Raw genomic sequence first — 21,873 nt, 5'->3', positions numbered from 1 at the left:
CACACTCATATACACATATAAAATCTTGAATATTTTATACATACATATATAGACAGTGCTTACCATAGATATATGTGTGTGTGTGTCTGCATGTATATTTTTTTTTTCTGAAAAGGTAGGAAATAGTATATGTACTTGTTGTAAAAAGATCTCTTTGAATTATGCCTTGTTACTTATCAACTCCTTGATACTGGAAAATTATTTAATGCTCTGAAAATTCTGATCTTTTTGTATTAAAACATCAAATTCTATTTTATGCATTATTTGATTCTAACTAAATGATATATGTGAAATAGTGAAGGTTCCAAAGCTTTAAAGCAAGATGTCAGCATGCACCTCAGATTTAATTAAACTCATTTCCACTTTAAATTACAAGCAGAATAGAAGACAGGATGGCTAGGTAAAGAGTTAGTCCTTTAAGTGTGTCACAGGCTAGACAACTTTCCAAAGACAACAAGAAAGCAGGTTTCTGTGAAGAAATTGAAACACAGAGACATTAAGAACTAAGTGGCTGAGTTTCTAATTAAAAGTGTGGCAAACTAGCTATGAAGTCTCTGTGCTTTGCACTGAGCTTTAGTCTGTCATAGGCATTGTTTTGTGTACCTAAGATGACAGGAATATTATGGCTTTTCAGGGGGAAATGCATTATTATATCATATCATATCATATTATATCATGTAAGATAGAAAGGGATAAATGTCCCAGAAAAGATTACATAAAATAATAAGTGAATTAAGAATATAATCTCCACCTTTGGGAATCAAGGAGATTTTATGAAGATAGTAGCAATTCAGAATGAGTGGATTTGGACTTTGGGAGATGGACAAAGAGAATTCTGTCGGAGAGGAAGAAATTTTTCTCTACCCTTTTGAGTTCCTCTGGCCTAAGAATTAAGTTGACTTGAGGCAGAATTACAGAAGAAAAATCTAATAAGCTTAATAACATGTACACATGGGAGAAACCCAGGTAAATGGAGTAATTCACTAAGGTGGCTGAAACCCTCATCCTAAATACCATCATCAGTTAAAGACAAAACAAGACCTTGGGGTAAGGGTTTGGGACAACAAACCTCCCTGCCTGTACACCTAGTTCATTCTGTAGTTACTATGGTGACAGCTCCCTTCCTGCACAGGTCCTCTCTCCTTTCTTTTAGGCATTGAGGGGAGGGTCAAAGTTTCTTCCTGAGTGTTTTGGACCTTGATTGTCTTCAGCTTGAAATAATATGCACACCAAAGAGACGTTGGGGGGGTTAGTTTTGCTTCCTACAAAATAGTATAAATAAAAGCTTAAGTGTACGACATACCAGAGTATTTAGAAAAATTAGTTCAACTGCAAGATCTGTTCCAGGTCTGAAATTCTATGAAAATATCTTAATTATTATTATAATTTTAATAACTTATTAAACATACAAACTGATCTACCAGTTCCAATCCCCTCCCTCATACTGTGAAGACACATTGATTTGGCTAAATACAAGTGATTGAAATCTATAGGAATAGTAGGAAATACTTTTGATAGTATGCAATCTCTCAAGCAACCATTAGAGAATTAAGTGGTACGTTTATATAGAATTTTTATTCAAAATAGAATTATTTTTGATAATGGAATAGTGGAGCTAGGAACTAAGAAAAACTATGAAAATAAGTTTGAATAATATGTTATTTTTATGATAATACAGCAAACTGAGTAATGATCCCTGACAATATCAATTCATAAGAATCTTCCCTACAAGTACTGCCACCTGCACCTATCAAGGGGAAAAATGATGCTATACTTGGGATATGATTTGATGTTACTAAGGAAAGCAAGCTAAACTGGTATAATGTTCCAATAAATAAAATTTTATAATTCAGAAATATGAATCATCAATCATAGCATTCAATAGAGACATGGTAAAACATTGTTTATTAAGGAGTTACTGTATCTAGGACCTATTGAATTAGAATATAAAATCTATATGATTCTGTTAACAATCAGAAGGTAATATAGTAGTGATTTTATGGAAATTATTTATAGTAAGTTCAATAATGTAATGAATATTGTTATGAATCTGCTATGAGGTCAAAATTATGTGAAACACAAAAGGTCTAGATTTTTACTATTTTGAATCATAAAGAGATATTAGGTAATGAAAGCACTTGGCAGTCAGCAATCACATTATGAGCTTTTATCTTTTTGAATAATCACGAAATTTTTCCCTATGATAAAATGATGCTCACATAATCATTTAGAGAATACAATTTTTTTTAAGTAATGCTGGAATGATATGGGGTGTTTTAATATTCCTTGTGGTCTCATCAAGCAGTTTTCTGCAAGATTTTACATTTTCAGCATCTCATGCTTAATAGCAGGGCATCAAGCTCTATAATGATCCCTTGGAGATGGCAAAACTAACTTGTATGGATTGTCTGTGTCAGCAAGAGGTGTTTATACTGACATGGGAACTGGCAATGTTTGTCTGGTTCTTTCTCTTCTGTTATAATACTTTACAACTAAACCCACCTCAGTTTTGCACAGTTTAGTGACAAGTACTATATAATGACATGATTTTAGAAAGTTACTCCATTATAAAATATTAGTCATGAATAAAAATTGCATAACAATAGTGAAAAGGTAGTCTATTTTAAAATTAAGTTCCTGTGTGTATTTAGAGATGAGATAGTTAAAGCAACTTGAAAAGATAGGTTTCCTTTCCCTTAGGAATACATCATCTCAGACAGACAATGATAAAAAAATGACAGATGTAGTAAGGGTAAAAAGAAATCATTTTCTACACACAGAATGCTTTCTTTCAGATAGTTCCTAAAAAAGAAAACCTGGAAGACTAAAAATTCCTAAATGAATATCCAGAAGAATAAACTAAGGCCAAAGAAGTTAAGAAACTCGTCTTAATTATTTATTGGTAGATATAAGGACAGATTTTTTGGATTTCGGTTTATTATTCTTTTGCCACCATGTAAAGCAAAAGAAAGTAAAGAGCAATTTGCAAACAGGAAAATGTTAATGGTATAAAAAAAAAAAAGAAAGAAAGAAAATAGGCTCAGCCATTTCAAACCTGACTAGTATCCATGAGGACGTGGGTTCGATCCCTGGCCTTGCTCAGTGGTCTAAGGATCTGGTATTGCCGTGAGCTGTGGGGTAGGTTGCAGACATGGCTTGGATCCCAAGTTCCTGTGGTGCAGGCCAGCAGCTGCAGCTCCAATTTGACCCATAGCCGGGAATTTCCATATGCCCCAGGTATGGCTGTAAAAAGCAAAACAAACAAACAAAATACACGAACTGTTATTACATTGTTACAGTGTTATTTTAGTAGTTATAAGATTTTCTGTAAATTAATTTCTTTTCCATTTTGAATAGGATGAATTATTTTATTATTTTCCAATAGGCATCATATGGTATTCTTAATTTTTCTTCAGAATTTTTGACATTATTAAAAAACTCTTTGATTTTTTTTTTACTAAAATATTTAACATAAATCCTCATTGTAAGCATCGCATACTTTAAATCATGTCTTTTTCATTAAAAGACCTGAAATCTATGGGGTGGGATCCAATAAGTATTAAACTAGGTCAGACATAGTTTTGAATACTTAGAAGAAATAGTAAATCCTCTCCTCATTTGCTAGATACCCCACACACTGGAAATTTGTCCTCTCGATAGTAAAGTGTGTAGATTTTTCAGTGCAAAGATTCTTAAACTTAAAAACAAATGAATAGTATTATCATTAACTATAAATTTATTATGAACATACAGGGACTCAGCATATTATATTCTTCCCACTCAAAATTAAATTACAGTGTTTGATTAAGTTTTATTTACCTGGAACAGTATATTTTTTCTTTTACATTTCTAGGTAATTACAAGTGATTTGTAATCAGGCAAGAAGATCATATGCAGAATTGAGACAATTAATTTTAGAAGAGATGTTCAAAAATAAATGTTTACATTTACTTATTTTTACAAATTCAATTAAGATATTAAAGTACTATGATATGACTATTAATTTTAGGAATTAATTGTTTTCATTTGGAATTTTTAGATAACTAAAAATGTGTAATTGTCTACCCAGAAAAAGGAGATTTTCTTTTGGAAATGTTCTCTGTGTACTTTATTTCCTGAGTTAAACCATAAATTTCTTAGACTTAAAATTATTTGAAACGAGGAGTTTGTGTAATTCTGATAGATTCTTGAAACCCCATTAAATTATTATGAGTTGTAGGTCCCAAAGCCACATACATATACTTTAAGATCTAGATGGGTTCTAATGATTCAAGTTCTAATGTCACCCTTAAATAAATCTTTATCAATTCAAAATAATCTCTATGTGTGGAAAGATCCCAAGGAATATGTGTTCCTACTAAGGATAAAATAATAAGGTTTTTGCAAGCATAATGCATCAATTGTGATCATTTATATTGAAACTGATTATACAATCCTCTCCCTTCTTAAAATGAATAATTAGTATTCTAAAAATATAAAATATTAAAAAACATGAAACAATTATTTTAAATCACCTAACTCTTCATGATTATATTCAAAATGCTACCTCTCTTTATATGAAAGACTTCTTAATGGAATGAATATAGATTTGATAATGACATTCTAACTAAAGGAAAATTTATTTTTCTAGGAAATCACAATTGCTATAATAAAATGTTACTTATCGGAACCATCTAATAACCAGAGCAATAAAATATGAATATTACATTAACATTCATTGCTATTAGATTAGTAGTATATGCAAGTCTTTTATTTGAGAAGAGCAGAATTTAATGATAGGAGTTAAGACCGTTGCAGTAATGTAGGTTAAGAGTGATGGAGCCATGACTAGGAGAACAATAGCAATAATGCAAGGAAATTGCCCTATTTGAAAATAACTTGTAAACAGAATCATCTTTATTTGATGAATGATTACATGTGCATCGGGGGAAGAGGGTAGTGTCAAGAAAATTGTCTGATTTTCTAATCTGTATGTAAAAGTGAGCAATGATACTATTCTTTAAGGTAGGAAACACTGGAAGAGATGCAATTTGGGGAACATATATTTTGTTAAATTTTAGACATATTAGAATATTCAAGTAGAAGTTTTGATTGAAGCATATGGTAGCCTAGAGGTCAAGTGCAGCTCTGAGCCACACATAGAGATACCAAGCATGTAGTTAAAATATGATACTCTGGCAGAGGTTGGGTATCTAAGGTGAGTATGTGAAGAGAGAAGAGAAAGGACAAAGAATAGGAGGAAACTAAAACTAGACAACAGCAACCCTTAGAGAGGTAGGAAGAAAACCAAAGGAGTACACATTCTTGAAATTTTAATAAGGAATTATTTCCAAGGCTGAATTCAAAACAAGAAAGTATACAACAAATGGTGGGCATTTGATTTGACAATATGAAAGTTATTGGTAACTGTTTTTTCTTTTTCTTTTTGTTTTTATTCCATGGCCACATGTGGCATGTGGAAGTTCCCAGCCAGGGATTGAATCTGCACCCTATGCCACAGCTGTGGCCATGCTGGATTCTTTAACCCACTGCGCCTGGCTAGGGATTGAACCAACACCACCACAGCAACCCAAGCAGCTGCACTCAGATTCTTAATCCACTGTACCACAGCAGCAACTCCTCTTTGACTTTTTTGAACCCCATGGTTTTCATACCAGTTTCTCAGAAACCCCTTAACTTGAGCCTTGTGTTGTCTTTGTGTGGTCTAAAGATGGTGTCTTCTTCATAGTGGCTTTACCGTGGAGATCACATTGACACTGCAGTCCCAAATCCTATCCACCTGGACATGACAGAGAGGCTGCACCATGGCACCAAAGCCTTTGCTCCATTAAAGAGTATCTCAAATTCCCAAACCTGGTTTAATTTTGAACTAATGGAATTTAATTGTTCAACAATTTAAAGCAACTGGAATGGAATATGCCATTTAATTACAAGCTATTGTCTGAATTCCCTTCTCTAGATTACTTTGACAGAAAGAAGAAAAAGTGTTTAAATTTTCCAGTTGTTAAGTGTCCTTATAGGATTCTACTCTGTCAAAGATCCTTTCCAGAGGTATTTTTTTACTGAGTGTTATTACAAAAGATAAAATGAAGTGCTTTTAAACATATAACATTAGAAAATCGTACATGTTTAAGCATTTCATCTCAAAAATATTTTTAATTTAAAGAATTTGGAAACCAATTTGGAAAATGTGTTATTCTTATATACTCATTTTTGCTCAGTTGTAATATGTAGTTACTATTGCCTCATTTTTTTAACAGCTAAAGGTCCACCCTATCATTGAGATATACCACTTTAACAGAGTTCTTATGTGACTATAACCAGATAAAACTTGAAGTTTTAAAAGGCCTTATGAATATATTAGAAAAGGGGATATTTTTACATTGAGTGTCTAAGATTAATTTCAATCCTATAGTGTCTTGTCAAAAAAAAAAAAAAAAGAAAAGAAGAAAAGGATCAAAACAAGAGAAATGGATTTTTGGATTTTCAAATTACGTATCAGTAGAAGTTTTGCCAAAACTTTTGCTTTTTTGCTTGTATTAACTTCCATAATTCCATATTTTTTTAATGATAACTACTTTTTTGTGTAGGAGATGTTAAAGAAAACAAAAAGGCAAGCAAGAGAAAATAGCAATCAATTTTAAGTCCATTATTCAGTTGTAATCATTTTGAGATATATATACATACATATGTTATATATTATTATTTTATCATGATATATACTACAATATATATTTTATATATAATGTCTATAATATATATGTATTATTCTATATCTCATGATTTTTTTTATTCTTCTTTATTTTAATTAATGAGATGTTGAAAACATTTCTCAGCATCAACAAATATAGTTTAACATCATATTTTAATGGCTTTCATTGTGTGAAGTTACCATAATTACAAAAATTATAATCATAACATTTTACTGATTACAATTCCCAAGCTTTCATTTCTCTCTTTAAAGGTGAAAACTGGCCCATTTGAAACATAACACAGAGTTCCCATTTTGGCTCAGAGGATTAAGAACCTGACTAGTATACATGAGGATGCAAGTTCATTCCCTGGCCTTGCTTTTGGGTTAAGGATCACGATCACGTTACCATGAGCTGTGGTGTAGGTCACAGACACTGCTCAGATCTGCCGTTGCTGTGGCTGTGGTGTAGGCCAGCAGCTGCAGCTCCAATTCAGCCCCTAGCTGGAGAACTTCCACATGCTGCAGGTATGGCTCTAAAGAGAAAAGGAAAAGAAAGAGAAAAAAAAGAAAAAAAAGAAACATAATACTATCAAAAACATTTTAATCATCTTAATAATTTAAGAATCTCTAGCATTCACATGAAAAAAAGAAAAGAAAAGAAAGAAAGTAAAATTGATTTTGTTGTTGTTTTGGTTTGTTTTTTAGGGCCACACTTGCGGCATAGGGAAGTTCCCAGGCTAGGGGTCGAATCAAAGCTACCACTACTGGCCTAAGCCACAGCCACAACAACTTGGACCTACACCACAGTTCATAGTGGATCTCCAGCCCACTGAGCGAGACCAGGGATCAAACCCGCATCCTTGTGTATCCTAGTCGGATGCGTTTCCGCTGTGCCACAACAGGAACTCCCAAAGTGAAATTGATTTTAATAACACTTTATTTACCCCAATATATCCAAATTATTAATATCACAACATATAATCAATATAAAAATTAAGGAAATATCTTTTGTATCCTTTTTCTTAACTAGTTTTGGAATCTACTATGTATCATCGATGTACAGTACACCTCAATTTTTAGTGGTCACATTCCAAATGTTGAATAGCCACATGTGTGTCCACCATCTTGCGTAACATTAAAATGTTACAAACAAGCCTATCTAAATTTTCATTCCAGTATCTTAACCACTAGGTTAAGCACATATTCAAGTTTTCATAAATAGCATAGTGTGGAAATATTGTTCATATCTATTTTTCAGGAACTCAGAAAAAGACACTTTTAGGGTAAAATCATCTAAGTGGCAAAATATACATTCTCAACACAAATAAGATGTTTATTCTAAAAACAAAGTTCTGAGTTCCCATCGTGGCTCAGTGGTTAGTGAACCTGACTAGCATCCATGAGGATACAGGTTCAATCCCTGACCTTGCTCAGTGGGTTAAAGATCCAGTATTGCTATGAGCTGTGGTGTAGGTTGCAGACGTGGCTTGGATCCCATGTTGCTTTGGCTGTGGTGTAGGCTGGTGGCTTCAGCTTTAGCCCAAGAACTTCTATATGCCACAGGTGTGACCCTAAAAAGACAAAAAGACAAGAAAAAATAAAAACAAAGTTCACTAAAATATATTCAGTGGCACCTAATTCCATTGTCTCCCAAATGTTGCATTTTCAGTCAATCATTTAAATCATCTCTACCCACAGTTAACACCTTTAAAAATACACCTTCTGATTTTAGTAGTTTATTTTAAAACAAATGACTGTTTTCTCTTTTGATTTGGAATAAATGCACCAATTACGTAAGCTTTCCATTGGGAACCTATTGAGTTAGGGAATAAAAGTGTTATTAGTCTGAGTTATTTCAGTTTAGCAATTAGCAGTGAGACACTTTCAAGGAGCCTGTACAGCCTTCTGTAGAATAAAGATTAATGTTTTATATTCATTTTTTTGAAGTTTTAAAAATAGCTTCAGACTCTTGTTACCTCTGAGATCCCTACAGGAATTAATGTACCACACTCAACATAACCTAATAATTCTTTAATGCTTAGAAATTATAGAACTATTTTGCAGTGCCTCAGGGTCATCACAATGAAAGGAAATGCATGCACATATGGACATATTCATGTTAACAAGTTATATGTAAAAGACCTTATTAACATGCCTTATAGTAATTCACTGCAAGATACTTTCTTGGCAATTTATCTCATAGATATTTGCAAACCAGTAACAAATTTGTTTTTGACAAACATTTTAAGAATTAGCAAAAGAAGTTGTTAATTCACATTTTTTTTCAAACTCATACAAATAATTTGATGATTATCTATTTAAGGTAGTATGCCTGACACTCTGTTTAGTAATGTTCAATCTTTTGATTGTTGTATTCTATTTTATTCAATAACAAAAGTTTAATCTCTTCAGGAAATTAAATTATATACTCTCTCCCTTAATTTATGACAGACTGCTATCTCTGTAGCATTATTTGACTGAGTGCATTTTTTATCATAATCTTCCATTGCTATCATCCTTAGTAAGTTTTGGAATGAAAATTTCCTATAAAATAAAAAAGTATAATTATCTTAAATTTTAAGGACTATTTGTTATATCCTTACGTGACAATTTAAAAATAGATTTAAGCAAAAAAAAAAAAAACTAAAAAGAAAATAGATTTAAGCTAAATAAATTTCTTAACAAAAATGGAAAGGAGACACTACACCAAGTACTGTTTATTTAGCTGGCTAACTGTGGATTTTGTGAGGCATGGAATCCCATGTATCATCTGCAATGTGCTCACTGTAATAGTGTTCATCCTAACAGAAATTGTTTCTATAAAAGGGAAGGAAATTGCGGCAAACTGTTACTAACCATTCGAGTAACATAAAAGGACCCTTGTTGCTGATCAGATAGGACCAAAGCAAAGCATCAGTGATCTTTAAAGCATTACACAAGTACAGATTATGAATCATCTTGACAGGTAGTGCACATTTATACCGACTGCTGAGAGTACATTGAAAGATTACTTTCTTCTGACTGTGGCTATAATGGATGATTAATCATGATAAGAGGAGTTCCCTGGTGGTCTAGTGGTTAGGATTTGGCACTCTTACGCTATAGCCTGATTCAATCAACCCCTGGTCTGGGAACTAAGATCCCACATCAAGTTGATGCAAGCCATGGAAAAAAAAAAAAAAATAGAAAACAAAAGAAAAGAAGAAAGAAAAAAGAAAGAAGAATATAATAATATTTTATTAAATACGTCAATAAACTAGACATCTTGGTAAACAGTATATTGTATTTTCCTGTTGAGAAAGGATGAATATTTTCTGCTAAAAATAAAAGTTAGAAAGATAAGTTGGATGGAGGGAGGAGAGGAGAGGGAGACAGAGACAGAAAACAGAGAGGAGGAGATTAAAGAGAGAAAGGAGAAAGCCAGGCAAAAAAGAAGTATGGTAGATTTTATGTTAAATATTTTGTAGTTAAAAATTTATTGGCTGTGCAAAATCCAATTACATACATTTATAAATTTATTCAAAATTTTTATTATAGTTGATTTACAATGTTGTCAATTCAATTACATAACTCTATATATTTAAATTAACATTTCAAGTTACAGTTACTAACTTTATCCAAAAAAACCAACATTTGTTATAGTCTTATGTGACATTACCAAGGCTCCTTTCTACAAATACAGATATGTAAGGAAGTTTCTCTTCTCAACTCTAGGAAATTAAACAGTACAAGGGGATTAGAAAATTATATGAAATAGGGTAAACGATACATATAATATACTAGAGGGCAACACAAAAGAGACCACTCTCAGGAATGGATTCTGAGCAGAGATAACTTCTGTTTCAAGTATACCCCAAACAGGAGTTCTTGAGGAGAAAGTCAAAAATAAATCATGTGTTTTCTTCTAAGGCGATCCTATCAAAGACCAAGGTATGGGAAATTGTAAGCAGTTTGGAAGTTTGAGAGAGATGGAAGTAGAAACTGGAAATTAGTGATAAAAAGAGGTTGTGGAGGGAGGTCAGGATCAGATTTTGAAATGAATGAATAAAATATTGAGAAACAGAGAAAATACACATAACCATAGGTAAGGCATTGACAGCAATATAGAATTGGCAGATCTAAATTTGGAAGGATCTTTTATGAAGCTGAGCGCAAGATGAAGTTAAAAAACAAGATCCAAAGCAGAAAAAAACAATGAATTAGTACAATCAGTGGGGTGTTGGAGGCAGTGATTAAATTTTCAGGAATTTCACTATCAAGTTGATGTCACATTGGAGATGGGAAGTTGGCCCATGGTAGGTTTTTAAACGTTCACCAGAACACTGCTGACTATAGGCTGCTATCCTTTAAATAATACATTTGAGGGACTAAACAGGGTAAATAAGAGGGTATGGACTTCAGGAATATTTAAGAGAAAAGACCACAAGTCACCAATTAATTTATTTAGATGTATTTTTGTAAGTCACAGAAAACTTATTGATACAACTATTACTAATAAAATTTTGTATTGAAAAGTGTGTATTTTTTAAAAGAATTTTTCCGGAAAATGTCAGCCTTATCCTTCACTAGGTATTTTGGGTCTTTTCTTTGCCAGGAGGGAGAGAAGAGGGAGTGGGATGGACAGGAGAGTTTGGGGTTAGTAGATGCAAACTGTTACATTTAGATGGGTAAACAATGGGGTCCTACTGTACAGCCCAGGAGACTCTGTCCAATATCTTGGGTTAGAACATGATGGAAGATAATATGAAAAACATTTTTAAAAGAATGCACATATATGTATGACTGGGTCACTTTACTATACAACAGAAACTGAAGGCACATCAACTATACTTCAATAAAAATTTTTTTAAATTAATTAATTATTTGGTGCCATTCCTTGCTTTGTCCAACTTCAAATTAAAAAAATTCATATTAGGAGTTCCCATTGTGGTGCAGTGGAAACCAATCTGAGTAGGAATCATGAGGTTGCAGGTTCGATCCCTGGCCTCAATCAGTGGGTTAAGGATCTGGCATTGAGGTGAGTTGTGCTGTAAGTCGCAGGTGCACCTTGGATCTGGTGTTGCTATGACTGTAGCATAGGCCGGCAGCTGTAGCTCTGGTTAGACCCCTAGCCTGGGAATCTCTATATGCCACAGGTTCCCCCTCCGCACCCCCAAAAAAATTTATATTATCTCAAGAGATCATAATGTAACATTTTATTATAATAGAAATTATATATGTTTATGTAATAGAGTTTTGAAAAATGAAAGGAAATTCTGAGCAGTTTCTTACAAAATTTTTGAGCTACTGAGGTGAAAAAAAATTAACTTTATTCTTACTATGAAAAATGGAGACTGAAATGATATCAAATTAAATTAGTTGAGCAAACTAAAACTCAGATTGTATGTAATGGTATATGTGCAATTCATATTCCATTGACACAATTAATTTTGGTAGAATCATCTTTTATAAGAACTTTCTATATTAACATTCTAAAAACTAAATAGGTGAAGGCTCAACATTTTTTTTAATGTTTGCATCTTTGCTGGAATATATGAAGTGGTAATAATTCCTTTTGAGACCAGGAGTTTATCTTACTGCTATATTGAGTGAGGTTTTTTTAACTTATGTGTTGACACATTTCTTATATAAAAGATATTATTATTGTGGATCTCATTAAAAGTGCAGATTATTTTCTTGCCCTTTGTAAACATTTTGACACTCAACCAACAATTTATAATTAAATATTTTAACACCTTTTAACTATTGTTAAACAGCGGATGAAAGTGCCATATATTCCATTGCCTATAAATATTCACATTATCACTCCAGATTGTGATAAAACAACTTATTTCAATACCATGTTTAGAAAAATATTTTGTAAAATAAGGTTTGCATTCTTAGTCTTTATAACTTACAAACAGCACACTTTCATATATAGCAAAATTGTACAAAATAAGCAGTTCTGGTAAATATTGTCATGTAAAATTATACTACCTCTTTAATCTATGGTTTCCAGTCTTTTAGGATTTATAAATTTTTAAAATTTTGATTTCAAGGGATTCCCTGCTAGACCAGTAGATAAGGATCATGTGTTGTCACTGCTGTGGCATGAGTTCAATACCTGGCCTGGGCATAGCCAAATAAATAAATAAATAAATAAAATTTTAAACATAGGATTTTGATTTCAAACTTGACTTCTCAAGTTATTACTTCAAATATAAGGATTTTTCAGATTAGCTGTCTATGGAGCTAATAGGGTTTAATCACTTTAATTGAGATTATTCCTAAAAAATCCAAGCCTGTCACTTATTTCTGCCTTTTTAGCAAATAATTGCATTCTTTTTGCCAAAAACTTCACTCTTGCTGCTACTAGATCCAATCAAGCAGAATAAATTGCATCTGATATTTCCTATCCCTAAAATTCATTTTATAATTTGTGTCACTTGGCCTTTAACATTTCTTGATGCATGGTAACTATTCAAAAGATGATAATATACCAAAGCACGAAAATTGGATTCTAATAATATTTAACTGTCAACACAGAAACAGTATAGATGGGGAGAGTATCCTCATATTTAGAAATATTTATAGTTCTAAAAGTGTTAGTAGCTTTAAACTGAAGGAGTTTTATGAACAATTTTGTCAGATTTTTCTTTGATTTTATCTAAGACAGGATTTCAGTGTTTTGAGAATTGACCTGTGCCAATTACATCATGAAAAGCTACTAGATTCCTTCATGGCCACTATCAGAGACCTCAAGTGTTAGAGAGGGATGTGTTCCTATATCATTCAGAAACCGCACTAACAGAAGTGACTTGATTTGCTCCCTCATGGTTTTTATGAATGTTTGTATGGATGGCATAATATGGTGTGAGACTTGCTTTCATCTTTCATCACCCTTCCATAAATAGATGTAGATGAAAAAAGGGATAGAGCAATAACATAATTGTTGCTAAGAATTTTATAGTAAATTACAGACAACATAACAGAACACTACAACTAAGGAATGTACAAGTCATTTTGGCTCTGACTCTGCCAGTTCATTGGATCCTGAAATCTATCTGCAGAGAAGAATGGATAATTAAGTCATGGTCAGCAATGTGTGATGGGAATGTATTTCTTAAATTACTTTGGAGGTTACTCAGAGAGCATTACCGTCAAAAAAAAAAAAAAAAAAAAAGGCTTCACAGCTATGAGCACATTCCTTATGCATCCCTAACCACATGCTTTTAATACTATTGCTTCTGGTTCAAACAAAGCATCTATTAGTGAAAGAACGGAATTATTGAAAAAAAAAAAACAAACTTGTATTTGTCATGTTCTTGGAATAGTGATAGAATTTGCACTTGTTGGGCATAATAGAGTAAACAATTCTGGATATGCCAGTAATCTATGTATATAAATTTACATATTGGGTTCTACTAGAAGTGCAAAAAGAAGCATGTTTGGCTTTAAAAAGTTTGCTACCTTAAAAAAATATATAAGTTCTAGCTAAAACATTATTTCAGATGCAACTTCATAGTTCTTCATTTTAAAAAACTAATAATTCTTATTATACTCACCTATTAGTTTAAAAAACAATCTGTGAATTTACAATTTTAAAAGCAAAGCTGTTATAGTAACTTATTTGTAAATATTTCTGAGATAATGGAGAAAGAAGTTGCAAATGTGGTAGATTTAAAATGTATCTTTAAGACAGTCTATGTTCCAGAGTTAAAATGCCAATACTACCCTAAGTAATATACAGATGCAGTGCAATCTCTATCAACATTCCAGTGGCATTTTTGGCAGAAATAGAAAATACTTCTTAAAATTCATATGGAATTTCAAGGGCTCCCAAATAGCAAAAATAATCTTGATAAAGAAGACAAAGTTGGAGATCTCACAGGTCCTGACTTTAAAACTATAGAGCCACAGTCAAAGCAGTGTGATGCTGGTGTGAAGACAGACAAAAGAATAGAATGAAAATCCAGAAGTAAACTCTCATATATATATGGGCAAATGATTTTCAGTAAGAATGCCAAGATCATTCAATGGGTAAAGGAAGGTCTTTTGGAAAAAATGGTGTTGGGAAAACACCATATTAAAAAAAACAACTATTAAAAAAATGAAAGTGGATTCTTACACATTTTACAAAAATTAACTCAAAATAGATCAATGACTTAAACATGAGTTAGTCAGAAATATAAAGAATTACTATAACAATAAAAACGACAAAAATCAATAATCTAATTAAAAATAACAAAGGACTTTATATAGATATTTCTCCAAAGAAGATATGCATAAGTCCAACAGGCACATAAAAAGGATGTTCAGCATCACTGAGCATCCAGGAAACACAAATCAAACCCAATGGAATACTACTTCACTCCCATTATCCACAAAGAAATAATAAGTGCTAGTGGGTATGTGGAGAAATCAACCTCCTATGCATTTTTGGTGGGAATGCAAAACGTTGTAGCTGCTGTGGGAGCAGTAGCTAGTTCTTCAGAAAATTAAACATAAAATTATAATGTGATCCAGCTATTGAGTTTCTGGGCATATACTCAAAAGAGTTGAAATCAGAGACTGAAGAGATTATTTGTGCACCAATCTTCATAGTGGCATTGTTCACAATAGCAAAATGTGGTAGCAACCAACAAAATGTGGTGTGTATGTACAAGGGGCTAGTATTCAACATTAAGAAGAAGGGAACTCTGACATGTCCTTCAAAATGGATGAACCTTGAAACCTTTGCGCTAAGGGAAATAAGCTTGTCACCAAAGGGTACATATTGTATGATTCCAGCTATATAAAGTACCTCCTCAAATTCAAAAAGTCAAAAATAGAATGGTGGTTGTCAGAGGCCAGGAGAGGGGAAAATGGGTAGTTTATGTACAATCCATTCAGAATCTGGGGAAGATGAAAAAAATGAAAATATTATGGACAAGATAAGAGCAAAAGTTTTATAACAATGTAATTTCACAGTAGTATATACTTAAAAATGAGTTGACTTATATGTGGAGTCTAAATGAAGGATATAAATGGACTTATCTGAAGAACAAAAACAGATTCACAGACTTTGAAAAGAAACATATGGTTACTAAGGGAGCCAGGTTGGGGTGGGAGGTGATGGACCTCAGGTTTGTGATTGGTATATGCACCCCATGGTATATGGAATGACTGGCTGGCCAACAGAGATCTGCTGAATAGCATAAAGAATTCTACCCAATGTTCTCTGATAACCTATATGCAAAAAGATGTATAGAAGAAATTATCACAACATTGTAAATCAACTATACGTTAATAAAACAATTTTTTAAATTGCCACCCCCCAAAAGGGGTTAAAATGGCAAAACTTAAATTTGTATATTTAATTACAATGTTTTAAAACAATAAAAAGTAAGTATATTTGCAATTAGTTTGTAAGATATATGCAAAAAATCAAAAGACACATTTATTACCAATATTTTTATTGACTGAGTAGAATGGATATCTGCTATTGCCCTGCAATCTACCATGGCCCTAAATGTTCAAGAAGCACCTCTTATTTATTGTACTGAATTGATAGCAATTAATGCACTTCTGAAATACCCCCACAGAATGACTGGAGTGAGGTCACACATCCAGACAAGTCCATCCTCTTCTTCATTATCTTTCCTTCATTATCTCTAGTTACAATATAACGAAATACTTCTACCTTTAACCCTTTGTGATGTTTCTTAGATTTGTTTCTTTGAATCCTTTTTTTTTTTTCTCTTTATTTTTTAGGCCTGCTTCTAAAAATGATTCCTTCTCTGTGGTCTACCTTGATGGCTCACATTATGATGGTCACTTTGCACTAATAATTTTAAGGACTTCTAATCTCTCCTCCTGAAACAGCATGTTTTCCTACAACTTCCATCCTCCTTGTATTCACTTCTCATCCAAATCTTAGTTTCTTAAAATCACTGTTTCTCTGCTTACCTTACAGCCTGATTCCCATGCTACCACTGCAAAGATGTTGCTCTTGCCAATAGCAATTGTTACTTACTCACTTGTTACTAGACCCAACAAAATGTTTTTACTTTTTTTTCTTTTTTTCTGGCCATTCCCACAGGATGCAGCATGCAAAATTTTCCACAAATTCCTGAGCCAGGGTTTAAACCTGAGCCACAGCAGTGACAACTCCAGATCCTTAACCTACTAGGCCATCAGGGAACTCCTGTTTTTGCAACTTATTTTACAGATATATCAAGTGTCTCCTCAAGTATGTGAAATTGTTATTATTCCCTCCATTTATATTATATTTGCTTTTCTTTACCTTTTAGTCACCACATTCTTAAAACTTATCTATTTCTGGTAACTACTCAATTGCTTTTATTTTCCTTTAGTTGTCTTGGTAAGGCTGAAATTCCTCAAGTTCTGCCTAAGACTTTTTCTTCTTGTCTAACTCACTCTCCTTTGGCAATTATAATCTGTAATCTATTTGCTATAATAATCCAATTGATACCTCCAAACCAGAACTACAGCCCATGCTTGGCCCACTGGACATTGTCACTTGGATTGTCATGACATTTTTTCAAACCTAAATTCACTGTCTCATGTTGAAGGATACTCTTATTTCTGTGTTTCTATCTCAGATCATGACATTACCATATACCCAGTGGCTAAAGTAATAAAAATATATTCTTTCCCTTTGCTTTATTCTTCAAGGAATTAAAAATCCATGTTGCATCTTTCTCTTCAAGCATCTAAAATCTGATCCATTCTCTCTTTCTCCCTACAAGTCTCCTAGTTCAGGCTACTATCATGTCTAAGATAAAGCAATGGCTTTCTCCATGATCTTCCCTATCTACTTTCCCCTTCTCTTCATATTTTCTTTTCTTGCCACACTGGCAGCATGCAGAATTTCCCAGGCCATGGATCAAACCTGCACCATAGTAGAGACAACTCCAGATCCTTAACCCACTACACCACCAGGGAACTCTTTCCCCCTCTTGATCTGTTTCATCTACCAGAATATTCTAACTCAAATGCAAAGCTCATTCTGAAATCCTTTTAATGACCTCTCAATCCCCCCAAGATATCAAGTGCACCCTCTTAATTTATCTCTCAAATCACTAGTCTTTCTTGAGCCTAACAGTAGTTGGAGATTTTGTTAGCTTGTTTGTTTAGTTTGTTGTGTTTTTGTTTTGTTTTATTTTTACTCATAAACTACAAACTTTCTCTACCAGAATACTTTCCCAAAATGCCACATTCCTTCTTACTTTTTGGTCTTTATACCTGCCATTTACTTACCTTACGTCCTAACACTCAGACTTTTCTTACTGGAATCCCATCCTTCCTTTCTGCCCTACTTCCTTCCCAGTCCCCAGTGGGCCTCAGTGGACTTGCCTAAACAGTTTTACAACTAACTCATATTTCTCCAGCATGCCACTGACCACACGCTGTAGTAACTCCTTGTTTATTTTAGGAATTCTCTGTTTGGTTGTAGGATGCTTTAGATTAGGAATCCTATCTGTATTCCCTTTCTATTGCTGCCATAACAAATGATCAAAGATGTATAGGCTTAAGGTAATACAAATTTATTATCCCAGAGATCTGACACCAGTGTTCCGGGCCAAATTCAAGGTGTCCCTGCCCAAGCTGCATCCATTCTGGAGATCCTTGAGAAGTTCTTCCCTCACCTTTTTCAGCTGCTAGAGGCCACTTAAATACTTGGCTTATGGTTTCCATCTTCTGTCCTCAAAGCCGGCAACATTGGGTCAGGCCTTTCTCAAGCTGCCATCTTTCTGATTCTTTCCCTCCTGTCTTTCTCTTCCCCTTATAAAAACACTTGTGATTACATTGCCTCTCCTTCCCAGAACTTTCCAAAACAATCTTCCCAACTCAAGGTAAGTTGATTAATAATCTTAACTTCAACTGTAACTTAAACTCTTTGTTTTTATGTAATCTAACACATTCCTAGTTTCCAGGGATTAGCTGTGAACATTTTGGGGGGTTGGCAGAGCTACGCTAAGTAGATAATGTGTTCTGAATACCTATTTTATGAATGGGATGATCATCAATAAATGAATTTCAAAAGATATCAAATTCAATATGACAATTTTGGTATAAAACAATGTCTGTGCAAATATCATTGAAAAGCACTGCACAGACATAGTGCTACTGTGTGAGTCAATACAATATGGTGTAGTGTAAATAAGATGGAAATCAAGAGCAAGAAATTTTGTCTCAACCATGGTTTTTCCTATTCCTGATTTGTGAAAAATTTATTTTTCTAAGAATCAATTTTGTATATGTGTTGTTTTGATTTGCTTTCTCCTGGAAACACAGAGGTTGAAATAGGGCCTGACATACTTATGCTATAAAAATATGAATTTTTATACTTAGTTTATTTAGTATTTTATATTTATAAATTAGGCAGGACATTTAAAAATTCTTCTTAAATCTTCTACATTATTAGAATATGGTCAATTGAAGCATGAAAAGATGCTGTACTATTTCAGATACCCAAATCACTCTGTGGGATTATTTATCCTTGACTTGTCTTTGGAACTTGAATTTAAAGATGCTTTAAGTTTTAGAAAAGTTCACAAAAGACACAGACAATAATTTTCTTGCTTCTGTGGAACCAAATTATACCCACTGTTTTTGAAAAAGAAAAAAAAAATAATGTCTGGCTAAACAGTTTTATACACATGTTTAAAGCTTAAACATAGGACAGTGCTGTCTTTAACTGCTTCAAACCACTCCTGTCCATATCCACCCTTCACCTTACACTTGAACATCTTATTTCTGCCCAGATGCAGAACATCATCTCTGAGCCTGGGTCTTCATCCTGGCATGTGCGTGAGGAGCTGAGGAAATTCCTGTTCTTGCCCTTCTTTCTTTAATATTGTTCCCATTTATGTCAGCTTTGTAGAAACATTTGACTCCACATGTAGAAAATTCCGAGGTTAAATCAGCAATGGACATTTTAGGGATACAGTGATGTTAAAAAAGTTATATTGGTTTGCTAGAGTTATCATAACAAAATATCACATACCAGGTGGCTTAAATAAAATAATTTTGTTGTCTCACAGCTCTGGAGCATGTAAGACCAAAAACAAGTTTGGGGGTGGGGGATGGGTTCCTACCATGAGCTGGATGAAGGATCTGTTTCTGGCCTCTCCCTGTGGCTTGTGGGTGTTCACACGATGTTTCTCCCATGAGCATCTCTATGGTCAAATTTTCCCCTTTTATAGGAACATCCATCATATTGTGTTGGGGTTCACTCCACTGACTCATTCTGGTAACTGCATTTGCAAGCACCCTGTTTTAAATCACATTCTCAGGAACTTTGAGTTAAAGTTTCAACCAATGAAGTTTTTTTGCAGCAGGGACACAATTCAACCCATAATGTAAGTTAGTCACATCAAACACGCTTTTTTTTTTTTTCTTTTTATGGCTGCACCTGCAGCATATGGAAGTTCCCAGGGGGTTGAATTGGAGCTGCAGCTGCCACTCTACACCACAGCCACAGCAATTCAGGATCCGAGATGCATCTGAAACCTACCCTGCAGCTCAAGGCAATGCCAGATCCTTAACCCACTGAATGAGTCCAGGAATTGAACCTGCATCTTCATGAATACTAGTCAGGTTCTTAACCAGCTGAGCCACAAAGGGGACTCCTAAACACATTTTCACAAATTAGCCATACATAAATAAGCTGAAACATAGTTGCTGGACTTTTCCTTTACAAATACTGCCTTAGATGAAATTTGGACAAGAATGTTTTTCTCTATAAATTTTAAAACAAATAGAGCCCTTATAAGAGAGCTTGATTACAGGTTATATCATTAAAGACATCCCGCAAGTGATTTAATCACAATATGCAAATAAACAAGAATAGTCAGAGAAAATATAAGTCAAGGGTTTTAAGTATTATCAAAAATATGCAAGTAATCAGGCTTATTTTGTAGTTTAATATTTGGTTAAGACAAACAGTTTTGATTTTGCATATAATTTTCTATGTAAATAAAGCATTATTATTTGAGTTTGATCAACACCAATTAATTTTGTTACCTTTCTACTAGGTGTTGTGGTTATATTTTTATTCACTTTGATAACCTTTGGAATAATACAAACTACATTTTGATCATGGTGTACTATATTAATTGTCCTGTCTCTAGATGAGTTTCAGTGCCAGCTCCTCTAATTTTTATTTTACCTTTATTCATGTAATACTTGTCTTCAAGGTGCAAACTGGAATAGTGAAAGTGTATTCTCTCCCCTTGTTCATTCTTGACCCCTCTTATTTGTCATTGAGAAAAATCATTACTAAATACATTATGAATTATTATTTCACTATTATTGAGCCAAATCATACGTATTATAAAGGTTTTTTGGTTTTCAAAAGCCAAAATTGTTACTGACAGAATTGTTCAGAGGTTAATGGCTACTTCTAAATACAAAGACCTTGTTCAATGAACTGTCTCCCGCTTATTTTCTCAGGTAAAACTGACACTCAAAAGAAAATTAAGTGTAGGGATTTCCTGTTTTGGCTCAGCAGAAACGAACCTGACTAGTATCCATGAAAATGTGGGTTCTATCCCTGGCCTTGCTCAGTGGGTTAAGGATCTGGTATTGCCGTGAGATGTGGCGTAGGTCTCAGTTGTAGCTCGGATCTGGAATTGCTGTATTTGTGGCTAGGATGGCAGTTGGAGCTCTGGAGCTCTGGTTCAATCCCTAGCCTGGGAACTTCCATATGCTGTGGGTGTGGCGCTAAAAAAAAAAAAAAGAAAGAAAGAAAGAAAGACGATTAAGTGTTATCAAGAATACATGATCTGTAAGTCATAAAATACTATATATATATTTCTATTCTGTATAATAAAAGAATATATGCAGCATAATTGTTATCATATACAGAATTACATTCTTTAAAATACTATATCCACTATCACTTAGGAAATAGTAAAAAAAAATTAGTTTTCTCATTTTTTACTCAGTCTTAGATCATCTGCTCATCATATTCTCAAAAAAAAAGCACTGAAATTCTAAAAAGTGTTAGTCTTAAATACTTGATCCTTAAAATTCGTCATAATGGTTATAATTAAATGGACCTTATTTGATCATTTTTAAATTTAAAGTTATAAAGCATATAATAAAGTAGATGATTCATAAAATCTTGAAAATCACCCACCTCTTTTTCTGTCTTCTTCCTTTAAATCCAATCAATGAATAGAGATCAGCAA

At 33.4% G+C, this 21,873-nt stretch overlaps 1 protein-coding gene across 4 annotated transcripts in view; it reads left to right on the top strand.

Annotated features, from left to right (window-relative positions):
• Nucleotides 1-21,873, top strand: part of FSTL5 (follistatin like 5) — a 788,662-nt gene that overhangs the window by 460,926 nt on the left and 305,863 nt on the right. The window lies entirely within an intron of this gene.

Source organism: Sus scrofa, chromosome 8 (assembly GCF_000003025.6).
Source record: "Sus scrofa isolate TJ Tabasco breed Duroc chromosome 8, Sscrofa11.1, whole genome shotgun sequence".
Taxonomy (NCBI): domain Eukaryota; kingdom Metazoa; phylum Chordata; class Mammalia; order Artiodactyla; family Suidae; genus Sus; species Sus scrofa.
The sequence above is the reverse complement of the archived record's forward strand: the minus strand, read 5'-3'. Positions and strand labels throughout refer to the sequence as shown.